The 18,539-nt window shown below is 38.1% G+C and overlaps 1 long non-coding RNA gene across 1 annotated transcript; it reads left to right on the top strand.

Moving 5' to 3' along the window:
- Positions 1-15,543: 15,543 nt before the first annotated feature.
- On the top strand, positions 15,544-18,292 carry LOC104223334 (uncharacterized). Its single transcript, XR_710079.2, has 2 exons — positions 15,544-15,684; positions 17,345-18,292. It is a non-coding gene; the product is annotated as an uncharacterized lncRNA (long non-coding RNA).
- The last annotated feature ends 247 nt before the right edge of the window (positions 18,293-18,539 follow it).

Raw genomic sequence — 18,539 nt, 5'->3', positions numbered from 1 at the left:
GGGAGAGAACACTGTGTAATGGGGGACTTTTGGCTTATTACAAAAAGAGATCCTAACATCACCCTTGGTCTTGACTAATTGCATTCATTGTTACATTCTCTTGCATCTGAAATTCTCGCATTTATGAGTAATCATTTGGTTCCAATATGCTAAGAAGCATCGTTCACCGTGTATTTCTCTAACGCTATTCAATCTAGATTTTATTACACTTAGCTGAGATTTACCTCTTCATCTTTATCAATTGATTTAATAAAAAAGGTTTCAATATCTTTTAGATCAAACAATATGGCGCCGTCTGTGGGAATTTCTTTAGCTAAGATTTTAGTTTCCTCTAGCTTTCCATAAACTAACCCTTGAAAGAGATAATCGCCTCTTCCTAGCTTTGCACAAGTTAACAATGACAGGAAAAGGAGATACAAGGCTGAAAGCAATAGCAGGTGTCTCAACCAACCTCCTAAACGTCATCGACGAAGACAGCAGAGGGGAGAATGAAAACGGAACACCAAATGCTACACCTAGAGGAGAAGTTTCACCTCCCCCACATGAGAGTGCCACTTCGCGCGAGAAAGAGGCCTCCACATCCGCAACAGGAGAAGCATCACCAGCTATGAAAAGGCTATTGGAAGAGTGGCTGACAAACACTCTGAGCAACATACATGATAAACCCATTCAAAGGGACATCGGAGGCACAATACACGCAGACGCCTTAACAGTCGCCGGCGAACTAGAAACTCCACGCGGATGCAACACTCATATTATTGTTGATGCAGGTAACGACGCATTCGCAGTCATCCTAAAGAAAATGGAGGAAATGGAAAATGAGAACAAGGCGCTTCGTGATCAGATGAAGGAGCACCACGAAAGGGTTGATAAAATATCAGGCGCTCCGAAGTTGCTACCAAAATGGGACGTCGGTCGATTCGTCGAGCAACCATGCAATGAAGGGTCATCCCCACACGCCATTCCAAAAATCTTCAAAATTCCACCATACTTGAAAATATATGATGGTACTTCGGACCCAAAAGATCATATAATCCACTACGTCACAGCCGTAAAAGGCAACGATCTGCCAAAAGAACAAGTGTCATTGGTGCTGCTAAAAAAGTTCGGCAAAACCCTGACAGGGGGAGCGCTGACTTGGTACTCACAATTGCCGGCACGATCAATCTCAACGTTCGAAGAAATGGCAGACAAATTCGGCACCGCTCATGCAAGAGTGAAAAAGGCAGAAGCCAGGGTAAATGACATCTTCGTTGTTAGACAGACGGCGGGCGAGGGACTTCCTAGCCAGATTCAACAGTGTAAGAATGAGCCTACCAAACGTATAAGAGGGGATGGTTGTAGCAGCCTTCCAAAATGGGTTAAGCAGGAATGGGTCGAAAGCGACCAAAAAGCTGTTAAATAGGCTCATGAAATACCCTCCCACCACTTGGGAAGAAATCCACAACACCTATTGTGCCGAAATAAGGGCACATGAGGATGACCTTAATGGTCTGATCCAACGGCTAACATCCATCCAAATTGAAACAAGGAAAGATCACGGCAACGATGGCCATGGGATCCACTACCCCATTTTAGTCGAGAGAGGCATCAACCTTACATCCGGACATCCATCCTACCTCCTTCACGACACCAGACATCATTCATCGACACGACATGCCACTCCGAAACGAAAGAGGTATGCCTCTACTATTATCTGCTCTTAATTTTTGCGTTTCTCCTTCAAAAATAGTGCGTGTACTAGAGAAGCTCGGCATAAAGGTGCAATGGCCGCAAAAGATGAAATCCGACTCGAGCACCCGGAAATCGAATGTTTTGTGCGAATTCCATCAGGAAAGGGGGCATAAGACCGAAGGATACATAGGCCTGCGGCAGGAAGTAGTAAGAATGCTAAACCAGGGACACCTAAAAGAACTGTTAAGCATCGAGGACGGGCTAACTTTGCTCGAGGGCGCGATCAACTGCAGGGACCCCCAAAACCACTTTCACCCGCTCGTACTATACAAATGGTCATTGGCGGTGGTGATGATACGACAATCAACCACGTAAAGTGCACCACTAGACACAAACTCAAATTATTAATCGCTTACTAACGGTACGACGACTCGAATATAGTATCATCTTCGATAAGTTAGATGCCGACGATTTATCTTTCCCTCACTATGATGATCTGGTTATAACTTTACGTATCGTGGATACCGATGTAAAAAGAATAATGGTGGATGACAAAAGCGGCGCATGTATTATTCATCCCCGAGTCCTCGTATATATGAGACTCGAGGATAAAATAATAGTGCATTGCATAACACTAACGAGTTTTAATAATGCAGTTGAATGAACCTCTAGAGAGATAGTGTTACCCGTTCTGGTCGGAGGAGCCACTCTAGAAACAACATTTCATGTTATAAACCAAGAAACAACCTACAATGCTATCATAGGGCGCCCATGGATACACGTCATGTGGCCCATCCCATCAAATTTCTATCAAGTAATCAAATTTCTTACTTCATGGGGAATATTCAGCATCTGGGGCAAGCAACGCACCACCTAAGAATACTACCGAATCACCCAGGATTGTGCACACACCCAGCAACTAAAGGGAGCAAGTGCGGAAGCATAGCAGTCAGCCATATCCAAAACCAAACCCGATGTACAAATAAAGGCTATCAAAGACCTAGACGTTGTAGAAGCCTGCAAGGCAACTGTAGAGGACCTCGATCCCGTCCAACTGGACAATAACGACAGCACGAAAAAAGCTTATATCGGTCACAATCTCTTAGAACCAGGTAAGTTCCATAAATTCTTAACTAACAATGTCGATTTGTTTTCCTTATCCCTTTCAGATATGCCGGGCATCCCAAGAGACATTGCTACACACAATTTGAATGCCGACCCCATCTACCCCCATGTGCGGCAAATGAGGAGAAAGTTCAACGCCGCAATCAACGACGCAGTTAGCGAAGAAGTCGATAAGCTGCTCACTAATGGCTCCGTCCGAGAATCAAAGTATCCTCAGTGAGTCTCCAATGTGGTCATAGTGAAAAAGAAAAATGGAAAGTGGCAGATGTGTGTCGCCTTTACCGACCTAAACAAAGCATGCTCAGAAGATTCCTTTCCGTTACCACACATCGACCAGCTCATCGATGCAACAGCGGGGCATGAGTTGTTGAGCTTCTTAGATGCCTATTCTGGCTACAACCAAATTCTAATGGCAGAATAAGACCAAGAAAAAACTACTTTTATCACTCATCGGGGAACCTACTGCTACAGAGTCATGCCATTCGGACTCAAGAACGCGGGGCAACATACCAAAGGTTAGTCACTAAAATGTTCAAAGATCAACTCGGTAAGACCATGGAGGTCTAAAACGACGACATGCTAGTAAAGTCGAAAAGGAAAGAAGATCACATCGATCATCTAAAGGAAGCCTTTGGCATACTGAGGCAATACAACATGAAATTAAATCCCGAAAAATGTGCCTTCGGCGTAATCTTGGGTAAGTTCCTCGGCTTTTGGTGTCGCAAAGAGGCATCGAGGTCAACCCAGATCAAATCAAGGCCATCGAAGGAATATCGGAGACATTAACTAGCAAAAAGCAGGTACAAAAACTAACAGAATAGCCACTCTGTCGAGGTTCATCTCACGATCATCAGATAAATGCCATAAATTTTTAATGTATTAAGAAAGGATAACGGACTTCAGTGGAATTCAGAATGCGTTGACGCCCTAAGAAAACTAAAAGCGTACATGTCCTCACCGCCATTACTCGTCAAAACAAATCCAGGCGAGTGTCTCCTGGTATACCTAGCAGTCTCCGAAGTCGCAGTAAGTGCTGTTTTAGTTCGCGAAAACAAAGGTACGCAATCTCCAATTTACTATATCAACAAAACCTTAATTGATGCCGAAACGAGGTACCCCCACTTTGAAAAATTGGCTCTGGCGTTAGTGGTAGCTTTACGAAAGCTTAGACTATATTTTCAATGCCACCCCATAAAAGTGGTAACATCCTTCCTCCTCAGGAGCATCTTGCACAAACCCGAGCTATTGAGTAGGTTGGTCAAATGGGACATAGAATTGAGCGAGCATGACATAATATATCAACCGCGAACTGCAATAAAGTCGCAAGTGCTCGCCGATTTTGTCGCTGATTTCAGTGCAGAAATACTGCATGAGGTTGAACAAAAAGCTCTTCGCACCTCTGCATGATCCGACCTCTGGGTTCTCTACACCAACGGCGCATCTAATTCGTCGGTATGGGGACTGGGACTCGTCCTCAAAGTCCCTACGGGCGAAATGATTCGCCAATCCATACTGTGTCCTGAAATGACTAACAACAATGCCGAGTATGAGGTCGTAATTGCAGGATTGAAATTAGCCCTCAAGTATGGAGCTCGACGACTCGTCCTTCACTGTGACTCCCAACTCGTAGTAAATCAATTCACTAGGACTTTCCAAATCAAGGAACAGAGATTGTAGAAGTACCAGACAGAAATTCACAAACTACTACCATAATTCGACAAATGCCGCCTCGACCAGGTACCCCGGGCGCAGAACATCGAAGCAGACGGTCTAGCCAAACTAGCGGCAGCTACCAAAAATATCAGCAAAGAAAATGTGGTCACCCTCCTTCATTCCTCAATAGAACAGGTCGAGGTACATTCTATAAATTTAACTTGGGACTGGCACATCCGTATCATAACATATTTACAGGAAGGGACGCTCTCGCGAGATAAGAAAGAAGCTAAAAGCTTTGAATGCAAGCGGCCAGGTACAACCTCGTAAACCACGACATTTACAAAAGGACATTCGGCGGTCCACTGGCCAAATGCCATGGGCCAAGTCAAACAAGGCAGGTGCTAGAAGAAGTGTACGAGGGTCACTGCGGTGCCCATACAAGAAACCGAACCCTCGTCAGATGCCTCGTCCGTGCAAGATACTACTGGCCTACCATGAAAAAAGAAGCTATGGATTACGTCAAGAAATGTGAGCAACACCAAAAATACGCCCCTGTGATACACCAAGTAGGAGAACTCCTACATTCCGTCACTTCACCATGTCCATTCATAAAGTGGGGAATGGATAATGTCGGTCCCCTCCTAGCAGACCGAGGTAAGGTACGTTTCATTTTGGTTTTAACTAATTATTTTTCCAAATGGGTGGAAGCAGGTGCGTATACCCAAATACGCGAGCAAGAAGTCATCGCATTCATATGGAAAAATGTAATATGTCGTTTCGACATTCCCAAAGAAATCAGCTGCGATAACGCACCTCAGTTCTTCGGGAAGAAAACGACCGATTTTTTTTGAAAAATGGCGCATTAAACGGATACTTTCCACGCCAAACCATCCCACCGGTAACGGCCAAGATGGATCCTCCAACAAAACAATATTAAATATATTGAAAAAGAAGCTCGAGGACTCCAAGGGGCTATGGCCAGAACTGTTACCAGAGGTACTATGGGCATACCGTACCACGCCAAAAACCAGCACAGGTGAGACGCCGTATTCGTTAGTCTACGGGACTGACGCAGTTATACCCGTCGAGGTCGGAGAACCTAGTTTGAGATACTCCAGCGAGAGTGGACCAAGCAACGACGGAAGCAGATTACAAGACCTGGATGAAGTCGAAGAGCGAAGGGATATGGATCACATAAGAATGATATCCCAAAAACAACAAGAAGAAAGGTACTATAACAAGAAGGCCAAAGTACGACCACTCAGAGTCGGGGACTATGTTCTCAAAGCCAAAACACAAGTAGTGAAAGACCCGAATGAAGGGAAATTGGGATGGGCCATATAAAATCATAGTAGCATCAAATAAAGGAGCATTCCAATTAGAAATAATGGAAGGGAAGCTACTACAAAATAACTAGAATATCGCCCAACTCAAATACTTACACTTCTGAAAAGAGACGCCGCCTAAGTCTTACTCTTTGTCCCTCACCCAGGTTTTGTCCCAACCGGGTTTTCTAGGGGAGGTTTTTAATAGACGACAAGGGAGATGTCTCGAGGTCCGAAGTATTGTTCATTGCCCCGCCTGTTGACATCATCTCCAGGTCGAGCAATGAAGGGACTAGGTATAAAGAATCTCCACTGAATGTATGGAGTCGACATGTATCTCCATTATAGGTATAAAGAATCTCCAATGAATGTACGAAGTCGAAATGTATCGCTATTGTAGATATAAAGAATCTCCATTGTATGCACGAAGTCAACATATATTTCCGATAGGAATATAGTCACTCCATTATGTACACGAAATCAATACGCATCTCCAATGCATGAATAAAATTAGCATATGCGACACTCCAACAAATACAATAGAACGCTATCCTCATGACGGGATACTACTTCGGCACCAGCCTGAAAGTAACATCCCAATGGCTAAGGACATCATCAAAAATCTGAGTTCGACGTAGTTCGAAACACGAGGGGAAATATGAGTTCGATGTAGTTCGAACCGCGACGGGATACTACTTCGGCACCAGCTCGAAAGTAACATCCCAATGGCTAAGGCCATCGTCAAAAATATGAGTTCGACGCAATTCGAACCACGATAGTATACTACTTCGGCACCGGCCCGAAAGTAACATCCCAATGGCTAAGGCTATCATCAAAAATATGAGTTTGACGCAGTTCGAACCACGACGGGATACTACTTCGGCACCAACCCAAAAGTAACATCCCAATGGCTAAGGCCATCATCAAAGATATAAGTTCGACGTAGTTCAAACCACGACGGGATACTACTTCGGCACCATCCCGAAAGTAACATCCAATAGCTTCAAAAATATGAGTTCGATGCAGTTAGAACCACGACGGGATACTACTTCGGCACCAGCCCAAAATTAACATCCCAATGGCGAAGGCCATCATCAAAAATATGAGTTCGACGCAGTTCGAACCACGACGGGATACTACTTTGGCACCAGCCCGAAAGTAACATCCCAATGGCTAAGGACATCATCAAAGATATGAGTTTGACGTAGTTCGAACCACGACGGGATACTACTTCGGCACCAACTCGAAAGTAACATCCCAATGGTTGAGGCCATCATCAAAGATATAAGTTCGACATCACTCTAACCACGATGGGATACTACTTCGGTACCAGCTCGAAAGTAACATCCCGAGGGCTAAGGCCATCGTTAAAGAAATTAGTTTGAGTTCACTCGAAACGCAACGAGTTTAATATTTCGGCAAAGGTTCGGAATAACATGAATGCAGCAAAGGTTACCACTGAATCAACAAAACGACTTTTCATTATAACAAATATACTACAAGTACTTGTCTTTACAAAGGGCTCAAATACGCCCTTACAAAAATTGAGAAGCAAAAATAAATACAAACCAACTACTATACATCATTTTCGGTGGCATACATGTCTTCGTACCAAGAGTTGGAGGCAAGTTTGTTCGCATCATCAGAATTAATATCATCCCCGTCAGGCATGCAGGGATCGTACCAGCATGCCTCACGAGCTATACGGGCCTTGGCACGCACATCCCGAAGCTCTACTTCGGACGCCCTCCCATCAACATGAAGAGTCTTATACACATCGAGCTAGGCTTCAGCGTGAACCCACAACTCATACAAATGTCGAGGCACGACGGGATCAGCCAAAACATGAGATGTAGAAGGTTGCGACCATCGTCGTGCATCCTTCGCTTTCAAAGAAGCCACTTGCTCATTTGACGCGGACAATTCCGCCTCCAACCCTTGAATACGCCCCTCAAGTCCCGCTATCTTAAGCGTAGACGCCGCCATCTCCTTGGCCCACTCCAACCTACAAACACGGAGGGCATCCTCTAAAATCACTGTCTCAGAGATGATTGCCGCCCTCTCCCTCTCGGCGTGAGCCAATCTATCAACATTCATGCTCAATTCGCCCTTAAGATCATCGACCATCGCCGTCTTCATGTCTAGTTTGGCAGTTAGATTGGCCACCTTTGCTTGGAGGTCAGCATTTTCAGCCACTACTCCCCTACTCAACTCAAGCTCATCTTCCCTGACTTTAAGGGCTGCCTCAAGCTTACTACTACGGGCAACAACCTTCATAAGGTCCTCGTCTCGTTCCTTCAACTCCTCGACCTTACGCGCCAATTGATCCTCCCTCTGTTTGAGACCTTCGCGGAATAGTTGGAAGTCACAATCCTAATTGTAGATGTCGGCCATCGCACGATTCTTGGTGCGATATTCTTGATACTTAAAAGACATCTTTCCATAGATGGGCGTCCTCCTCCTTTCCCAGCGCTCACGCTCAATCTCCATGATGAGGGTCTGACACGAAAAAAAAGTTAAAACGAAAGGATGGGCCAAGAATAGTAAGACAGATCCAACAACGAAAAGAAAAGAAAGACATTTACCCCAGAGCCATGCCAGAAATGCTCCGTGACAACTCCGCATATTTTGTTAACACCAAAAATATTTTATACGTATACGGAGAGAGCTGCCATGGGCAAACTCGATAAAATTGACAGAATTATTCCGCTAACGGGAGAAGGGGGAAGGAATGACCGATTACAAAAATGTATTCACAAAAAGCACAGTACCCCGGTCTATGGACCTCCACGAGGTCCCTCCCCGCCGGAACCATCTTGATGTGATGGGGAATGTTTTACTTGGTACGTAAGGCATTTATATAGGCCTGCTCGGTTTCAGATATCACCGAGGTGGGAGTAGCAGAGGGGTCCTTGAGAAAGTCACTTTGAGACATGAGGTGTCTCGGTAACAACTCGTCTACGGTGGGAAAATTATCCCCTTCCCTAGCCATCGTGTCATCACCACCAGTGGGAAGCGCCACGGATAACGGAGTGGCGTCAGAAATCACCTCACGTGATCGGTGTGTTCTAGGCATGTCTATGGAGGAAAATGTGCGAATGGAACGAGAGAGAGTAAGAACAATGAACAAGAAAGAGGAAATGAAGAAAATCGCAGAAGCAAAGCTAAAAATGCGAAAGGGAATGATCATAAGAGAAATGACCAAGAGTTTTTGAGAAAACAAACCCTTCCCCTATTTATAGGGTTGGGTGGCACGAGAATCGAAGTGAAAAGGCTTCCCGTGGCAGCAAAACCAAAGCGACAAACCATCAATCTTTGCCTCGGGAAGATGCGCAATGATGACACATGTGGAAGTGACGTCACTTCCCAAATAGAACACATCGCCCAAGGTATAGCGAAGTGCACCGTTCTTCCATCATCAGCCGAAATCGTCATGGTTTGCAGATCAAATTTCTTCGTAAGTATGGGTGACGTCCGCTTATCAAGGATGCCCCAGGTTGTGACCTCGACAAACGGAGGGACTAACTGTATAGGTCAAAATTTAGACGACCACGGCCGTTACCGAGTGTAGCGAAGAGCGATGTCCTTACGATGCCGCGTCCTTAGATCGTTATGAAGGGTGACAACTAACAGTGGCTAGAGAATGCACGACGTCTGTGGTAGTGTTTGTATGATAGGAAACAATGGAAATATGCCTTTCAAATATTCATTGTGTTGTACCTTTTTTAGGGTAAAAGGGGGATTGTCCCTAGAGAACACTATGTAAAGGGAGACTTTTGGCTTATTACAAAAACATATCCTTACATCACCCTTGGTCTTGACTAATTGCATTCATTGCTACATTCTCTTGCATCTAAACTCTCGCATTTATGAGTAATCATTTGGTTTCGTTCATCTTGTATTTCTCTTACGCTATTTAATCTAGATTTTATTACATTTAGCTGAGATTTACCTCTTTATCTTTATCAATTGATTTAACCAAAAAGGTTTTAATATTTTTTGGGTCAAACAATGTTGTTTCACATTTGTACGCATCGATTGACTACTAACGATGCTCTTGAGTGCAAGGGCCTTTATGTTATGTTTATATTATTGGTTTGTTACAGTTTGTACCGGGAAAAATAATCATAGAATTTAGTGGTGGGCATTGTGCGTAAGCACTGAAGCCATGTGTAATCTGAAATCAATCAGCAATTATTAAAATAATTATAGGGGTGATTACTATAACTTTTTTTAACTTTAAGTTAGGCCATGCAAAATTTCTGCTCAAAATATTTGTTTTATTTAATTTTTTCTAAAAATTGCCTTTTGAGAAATAAACACTCTGAAAAGTTCATACAGAAACTATTTTAATAATTGCATTTTTGTTATGTGCAAAGTTTTTCTTGAAAAAATAATTTTATATTTCATATATTCAAGTCTAGATATAATATTTCTTATTATATTGTTATTATACTGTTTGTTCTCTTATTTTCTTGTTATTGTTACTGTTTGTTTTCTTAGGGGTTGTTTAATTGGGAAACAAGTTATCGTGTAATTAATTATTTCGGGATTAGTTATCTCACCCTTCCATAGGGATTAAAAAATACTACAATCCCGAAATTAATGATACCACATTTTTATCCCAATCAAATATGGGATAAACTCATCTCAAATTTAATCTCAGGATTAATTATCCCTTATTCCTCATACCAAACGAGCCCTTATTATCTTGTTGTTACTACTTTCTTTTTCTTTCCTTGAGTCGGGGATCTATCGAAAATAGTCTTTCTACCCTCAATATAGGGGTAAAATCTACGTACACACTACCTTCCCCAAACTCCACTCATGAAATTATACTGAATTTGTTGTTTGTAAAGCCTAAATAGATAAAGTTACTCGATACTTGTGTTGGTGGAAAATAACATATCGTAAAATAATCGAGATGCGAACAAAGGTGACCGGAACAAAACGATTATTTAAAAATACTTTTCTAGAAAAGTTATGGTCATGAAGCACATGTTTTCAAACTTGTGACCCCACATGATCTATTGATTCCAGCATATTTACTTTGATCAAGACCATACAAGGTTTTATGATCCAACAACTACCAATCTAGAGACTATCTTCAGCTCTTTAATGGTATTTAATGCTATGTTTCAATTTATTTGTCTCATTGTGCATTTCAAAGTGTTTTAAAATGTTCACCAAAAATGAATATTTCTTTCTTATTTTGTAATGTTATAATAGGTAAAGTTTAATTACATTAATGTAATAAAATAATATACTGTAGTAACTTTCTGTATATTAAGTAAAATCTACAACAATTATGTTTTAACGTTATCAAAATAACTTTTCTAGATATTTATTATCAGAGGTGGATCCAGAATTTTAAGTTTATGGGTTCTTATAACAATCTCAAGTTAATCTACATGATAACTGGACCAACGAACTGGGTTCCAAGCTAAATATTCTTATACTTTTAATAAATTTTTTAGTACAAATACAACGTCTATGCAAAAGTTATTGAGTTCACGGGAACCCATAACCTTTGCTCTAAATTCGTCTCTGTATATTATTAGAAAAAAAGAGATGATGATAATGTTACAAATATAGTTTTAAAATCTAGGGAAAAGAACCAAAGATACCCCTCTACTTTAAGATATTGTTTATATTTAACCTTCATTATACTATCTGGCCAAATTTACCCCCTACCGTTATACTATCGGGTCAAATTTACCCCTACACTCAGCAAACTTTTAAAAATTACCCCTCAGTCCGTCAGGTGACACAAAATCTTCGAAATCATTTTAATTAAGTTACTGATTCTTTTTCTTGGTCCACTATTTTTGAAATAATTGGCATTTACCTACTTTTTGAATTGAATTAAAAAAATAAGAGAAAGGTATTAAATAATACAACTATTAATAAACAAAGTATAGTAAATTGAAAAATCTAAATTAGGTAACTTTTCTAAATTCTAGAAGTAGATATAACATTCCAATTTTAATGAATTTGTTTCACCAAATGTACGGAGACTTTGCAAGTATTAGTGATTGAAGTTGAAGTTCCTCGGAGACTTGACATTGTCGAATTCAACTTTGCTTTAATTAAATGTCTACACATTGTGCACTTTTAAGTTAGTCGATCGAACTCTATACTAACCAGACAATGACAAAATATATTTGAATGTACATGTACATACATGATGATCAGCTGCATATAATACACAATAAATAGACCCGCTAAATTCTACGGTGTGTATATGATTGAAAATTAAATAAAATTTTAAACCAATTCCAAGCCTATTATTGCAAGAAGAGAAGTGAGTGCATTAATAATTAAAAAAATGTATGAATAATTTGCATAGTCTAGTAACTTTAGCATTTGCATCAATAGTAATTTTTGAAAATAATGGAGCAAGAAGAACATGTGATTTAAACTAAAGGAATTTGATAGATTTTGGATTACTTAACAGATCAAGGAGTAATTTTAAATGTTTGCTGATGATAGGGGTTTGGCCAGACAGTATAATGGTCGGGGTAAATTTGACCGGATAGTAGAACAAAGATTAAATGTAGACAATATTCGAAAGTAAATAGGTATATTTGACCCTTTGTTATACGTATAAGGGACCAAACTCGCATATTAAAAGGCATAAAGGTTAAATACGATAATACGAGTCGTAGGTATCGCTTTATAATCTGTTATAGATAACCATACTCTTACTGAGATTGACATAGATGGATGTAATTTAATTGAAGAAATGTAAACTTACCAAAAGAGACTAATCTCATATAAAAGGATAACTCTTACTATGGTTAGGATGGAGAGGGAAAGGTTAAATATGAAGAAAATTAAATATCATAGAAGTCATAAATGCAGTTTTATAATCTAATAGCATGTTTGGCTAAGCCAGTTTATTTTGAAAAGTGCTTTAAAAAAAGTATTTTTGGAGATAACAGCTTGTATTTGGCTAAATAATTTGTGTTTGGCCAAGCTTTTCAGAAAGTGCTTTTAAGTATCAAATTACGAATAAGAACATGAATAGATTTACTTAATAGTTAATATTATAAGTAAATAAATAATCTCAAAAAATTGTTATTACAAACAATAATTGAATCTTTTCATTTTATTTAAGTAAATTATGAAAATAAAATTAAAAAATTCTTAATTCTTTTAATATAAGTTAATATTAGAAAATTATCCTAAAAATAAGAAGACATACTTATACATTAATATCCTAAGTATTAGATTTAACGGTTGTTTTGGTATATACCATATTTTGTTAAGAGTATTTTTGATAAGAAGAAAAGTGAAAACTGCTTATGCTTCTGTTTTTTGGAATACACTACTTTTTTCTGCTTCTTAAAAACTTCTTTTACTTCTTTCTAAAAGCACATTTTTTCTAAAAAAGCTTGACCTCTTGAAAATCTAATTATACTTAAACATAATTTTAATATTGTAGAAACAAGTGAATGTAATGTAATTGACTAAATACAAATTTTCTCAACTTATAAAATACAGCACGTACTAACTAAGGTTGGGGCTAAAGGGATGAAGTGCAATACAAAAGAAAAATACTTATAAGCTATAAAGGTCATAACTGTAATTTCAAAATCTTAGTTATAGCTAAAATTGTTGTATTAAGATCGGGAGATATAGTTCAATTGACGAAATGCGTAAACTTACCAAATATGACTAAACTCACATACAAACGATGTCTCTCAGCTTGTTTGGATAGTTGTTACATGTCGTTTCATAATGTATCGTATCGTATTTTATTGTATTGTACTGTATGGTTTGATGAATACAATATTTGGATGGATTGTATCGTTTTGTCGTTATTTAATAGTATCACACATTAGTAGTATGATGAATAAACTTGTAATATTATAAAGAAAAATTATGATATAGTATATAAAAAGGTAGGGTAAATGATAAAATAAAATTATTTAATAATAATAAAGGGTGAGATTGAGAGAAAATGACAAGGTAACGATGCGACCACACCAAATCGTTCGTTACGTAAAATTGCACATCTCATCGTTATGTAACGATGAATTTAACGACATGATACAAAATAAAATATAAGTAACAATCAAAATAAATATTGTATTTAAAGTAACAATACGATACAATACAAGTAACAACCATCCAAACAAGTTGTTACACTAAGGTTAACTAGAGAGACGAAAGTTAAATACAAAAAGATGAAATTTTAATTTAATTGAAAAATGTAAACTGATTAAAAGAGGCCACACTAAAGGTGTCAAATGGGTTGGGCGGGCCGGGTCGGGTTGAGAAAAAAAGTGACCGGTTGGTCACCAATCCAGGTCGGTTACCGTTTTTTCCAAACCGGGCTTAACGGGTCCGGGACCATCCGAGTAAAAATTGAACCGGAACGGTTACAGGTCTAAGGGCCCGGACCGGTTTTAAGTTTTTTTTTTAAAAAAAAAATTTGTATAACTATCGTAATTTATATTCATATAAAGTAAAAATATAAAACAAAAACAAAAAAAAGATCTTATAAAAAGAGTGTTTGAATAAATTTCAAAGGCTTTAAAACTCTTATATTTGAAAAATTCATTACGAATTTAAGGTAATACAATGAACATGAAAAAAATATAACTTAATAATATAAATCTTATACTGGATACTAGAGTGTTATAATAACTTGATATATAAGGATCAAGCTTCAAAGACTCTCATAGTTTCATTTCAAAATTTCATTGCATAATAATACTTCAAATTAATCTAACAAACTAAAACATTAAGAATAAATACGTCTAATAATTTTAAAATAACACAAATTGTCTCAAATCAACTTAAATACGAATTTCTGGAGAACATTCAAGATAACTCTTCATATGTCTCCTTAAACAGCCTATGCCCACCCACTTTTAGACGAAGATTTAAGACTCGACCACAATTTTTGCACTTAACTTTGTGAATTTCTTCATTTTTTTCTACCACCTCAAAGTGTTCCTAAACATATGAGCGCATTCTAGAAGTACAGGGCATGATTTAACTTGAATTGAGAATTTGAGTTTGAGAAATGAGAGATGAGTGAAGAAATGAAGAGGGGGGGGGGGAATTTTAGTTTTTCAGGGTAAGTGTATTTATAATTTTTCAAATGTCTAAATTAGTAATTACATAAAGCGTTATATTTTTTTTAAAAAGATTGCCCCAAAAAAGGTTATTCTTGAAAATATCCTTTGGGCAACAATCAAATTGGAAGCTTACAATTGTCAACGGTCAAATGGATTTTTTAATTATAAAAAGAACAGAAAATAGCTGTAGAACCGGTCTGGGCCGGTCCGGTTAATTGGTTCAACAGTATTTTTTCTTGACCGAATTTGACCAGTCCGATTAACCGGTAAGAAAAATGTAAACATCCTACCCCCCTAACCCCCCAAACCCAGCCCTACCCGACCCCCTACCACCGGTTCGGGTTAATACCGGTCTAGGCCGGACCGAAAACGGGTCAACCCCGCCCGTTAAACACCCATAAGCCACACTCACATGTAAATAAGTATCTCATTAGGCTTTTACATGTAATTTTAAATTTTAAGTTATAATAAAACATAACTATATTAAGATGAAGGCAGAGCTCATATATAAAAAGTATCTCATACTAGCATTAAGATTCTAAATGGAAATTTTAAAATTTAAGCTATAGTTAAAACATAATTTTATTAAGATAGAGGGAGGTGGATGTAATTTAATTAGTGAAACTAAACCTACCAAAGGGGCCAAACTCACCTATAAAAATGTACTATATTACTAGGGTTAGGGTTATAGGGAGTAAGGTGCTCAATTAACCTTCAGCCGCCGTCAAACGGCGTTCTCGCCGGCGGCGGCGACATTGCCAAGAACCTATTTTGAATCCGATATGAATTTATCTCAAGCTGCTTAACATACGGTACAAGCTCTTTTCATTTTTTAATTTATAAAGCTTCAATCTTTGTATTTGTTTTACTTGTTAATGAGTAATGTCTTAAATTTGTACTCCCACCGTCCTAATTTGTGTGATGCTGTTTGATTAGACACAGAGTTTAAGAAAGAAAGACTTTTGAAATTTGTGTTCTAAAATGAATCATATATGTGACTAGTACAAGTTTAAAGTAAAATTGTTTCTACAGAAATGTTTGATAGATTAAGTGACAGAGTATAACATAAATTGAGACGACAGAGTATAATTTCTCAGTTACTATTTGTTAAGGATCTTTTTGAAGCTTGATCAAATAAGAAATACGGGGTTAGGATTTTTATTTATTTATTTATTTATTTAGGATAGATTTTAGAACGATCTCAAATGCTAATAATTACAACAACAACAACAAAAAAAAGATCTCACAGGTGTGGACTAGGTAGGGTAATGTGTACGCGGTACTTATTTCTACCTGATGAAGGTGGGGAGGTTGTTTCCGGTAGATTCTTGGCTCAAGAACAAATGCTAATAATTGAGTTCTAAATTTAATATTTATTTATATAAATGAATTTGGTAACATTGTTTGAACAAACACTACTAGGCTCGACCAAATCCATCTTCGGGCTTCTAGCTTCATCCCTTGGTAGCTTACTATAGCATAACCATTTTATGTTCGATACCATATCACTCTATACCTCTGAGTAGCTCTATGTTGCATGATCTCTTTGGAAATGTAATCTTTATAATGGAGATCAATTAAATATGCTAACATTTGATCTTTGAGGGACATGAGTTATGATAATAAACTTCTTTTTAGCTTTAACAACTTATGCTGGCCTATGTCTTGATACTTATAGCCTGTTTGGCCAAGCTTCTAAAATCAGCTTATTTTGAGTACTTTTCTCAAAAGTACTTTTTTTAAAAAGTGTTTTTGGTGAGAAGCAGTTTATTTTTGGCTAATTAATTTTAAAAGCACTTTTGAGCAATAATTAGTGTTTGACCAAGTTTTTGGAAACTGCTTATAAGTGTATTTTTCTCAAAAGTGCTTCTCAGAAACGTGTTTTTCGAGAGAAACTACTTTTTTCTCAAAAGCACTTTTTCCCTTCCAAAACTTGGCCAAACACTTCAATTTTTAATCAAAAAGGGCTTTTGGCCCAAAAAAAAAGCTTGGCCAAACAGGCTATTAATCTTTCCATATTCTTTATTTCTGCACCAAAAATCTGTTGGAGTATTCTTGTCATTTCACTAGTAACTTCAAAAATTTTAAGACTAATCAGTCTTTTCCAGTATAGTACAGCGTCCTGAAATTACAACGTACTTATCTTAAAGAACAGTGTTTTGCTTTATATATCAAGCAAGCCATGTTAAGATAAAAGATCAAACAGTATTTTGAGATTAAAGTTTTTAAAAGTTCTTGTGCCACTCTTTCTGGTTACTGATTATAGGTTTGATGCTATAAAATGGTATTGTGTACTTGGCTTTGGTAGGAAATAGTCTACTAAACTTGGCATCGCTATTATGTACTAGATAAGTTCAACTATTCAATTGTGTTTGGCCGTTTGTGTGTGTGTTTAATTCTTTATATTTGTATAAATAAGAAAAGCTTTCTGAATTGGTATTTGACAAAAATGTCAATGACCTCTGTATGCAGGACTTTCCTTGTCTATTACTTGCATACACACCAAAACTAGATATAGGAAGAAGATGCTAAAGGAACTCTTGATTTGCAAGGCCAAGTAGAAATTATTTGCTTGTTTGAAGGAATTGGTGCTATACCTTGTCTAAAAACTCTGGTCTGCAAAGTTGCTACGACAAACTAAGGAGCTTGTTGTCTTATACCAGATCGTGCTGACAGTGAGACATGTTTAAGTTATTTGTATGACAAAGCGTGGTGAAAAAGCTACTTGCCGTATCTCACAACAACCAGTCTTCGAAGATTGATGAAATAGTGGTTTGGAAGGTGAGGTAGAAAAAGCTTATGAAGCCATTTAGCTGAATGTTCAAATCAATCGGTGACCACTTGGACTTGGTAAGACAACTCTAACCAAGAACATGTATAAATTGCAAGTACATGACTGTTCACGTTGTTGTTTGAGCATGGTATAAGTTTCCCAAGTACATAAGAAGAGAAATTTGTCAATTGGAAATTTCATTGAAGGAAATAACTCAACATTCGACAAATTTCTTCTCTCATACTTGTGAAATGCAACAACATGCTCAAATGTTAAAAGTGGAAAGGTTGTATTTGTAATTATATATTTTTTTGGCTAGAGTTGTCTTGCCAAGTCAAGTATCCAATTGATTTGAACCTTTGGGTCGGTGGCTTCATGATCTTCTTATGCCTCAGCTTCATCACCTACCACTATATCATCAATTCTCGGAGAGTGTGCTCTGAACATACAATCCATACCATTTTCACTTAAAAGCTAAATGTTGACATTGATATGGTTGTTCCGTTGTTGATATTTGATGATTTGCTCTTGAAAATGAACAAGAGGGAGGAAATTACTTTAACATTTGAAGTTTGTATGGAAATTGTTGGCACTATTGTAGGATTTGGCGAAAAAGAATATTTGGATTTAAGTTGCTTGCCTGGGAATTTGGATATTGTATAACCTGAGTGTAACTGTATTTTTTTCAGTTTCTTCGCTATCACAACTTCAAACTGACATGAAAAGGAGCCAACTTATGAGAGCAAGGGTGTGTCATTCTAAGTATAATGATTTTAACTACAATATTGATTGCTAGTACAAACAATAAAGCAGGAGTAACGTTTTTTTAATGAGAAATTTTCATAAAGCACTATCTTTTAGTGATACTTAGCTATTTATAGATACCATTTGCTA

Source organism: Nicotiana sylvestris, chromosome 11 (assembly GCF_000393655.2).
Source record: "Nicotiana sylvestris chromosome 11, ASM39365v2, whole genome shotgun sequence".
In the NCBI taxonomy this organism is placed as follows: domain Eukaryota; kingdom Viridiplantae; phylum Streptophyta; class Magnoliopsida; order Solanales; family Solanaceae; genus Nicotiana; species Nicotiana sylvestris.
Note: the sequence above shows the minus strand (reverse complement) of the source record. Positions and strands in the feature narration are given on the sequence as shown.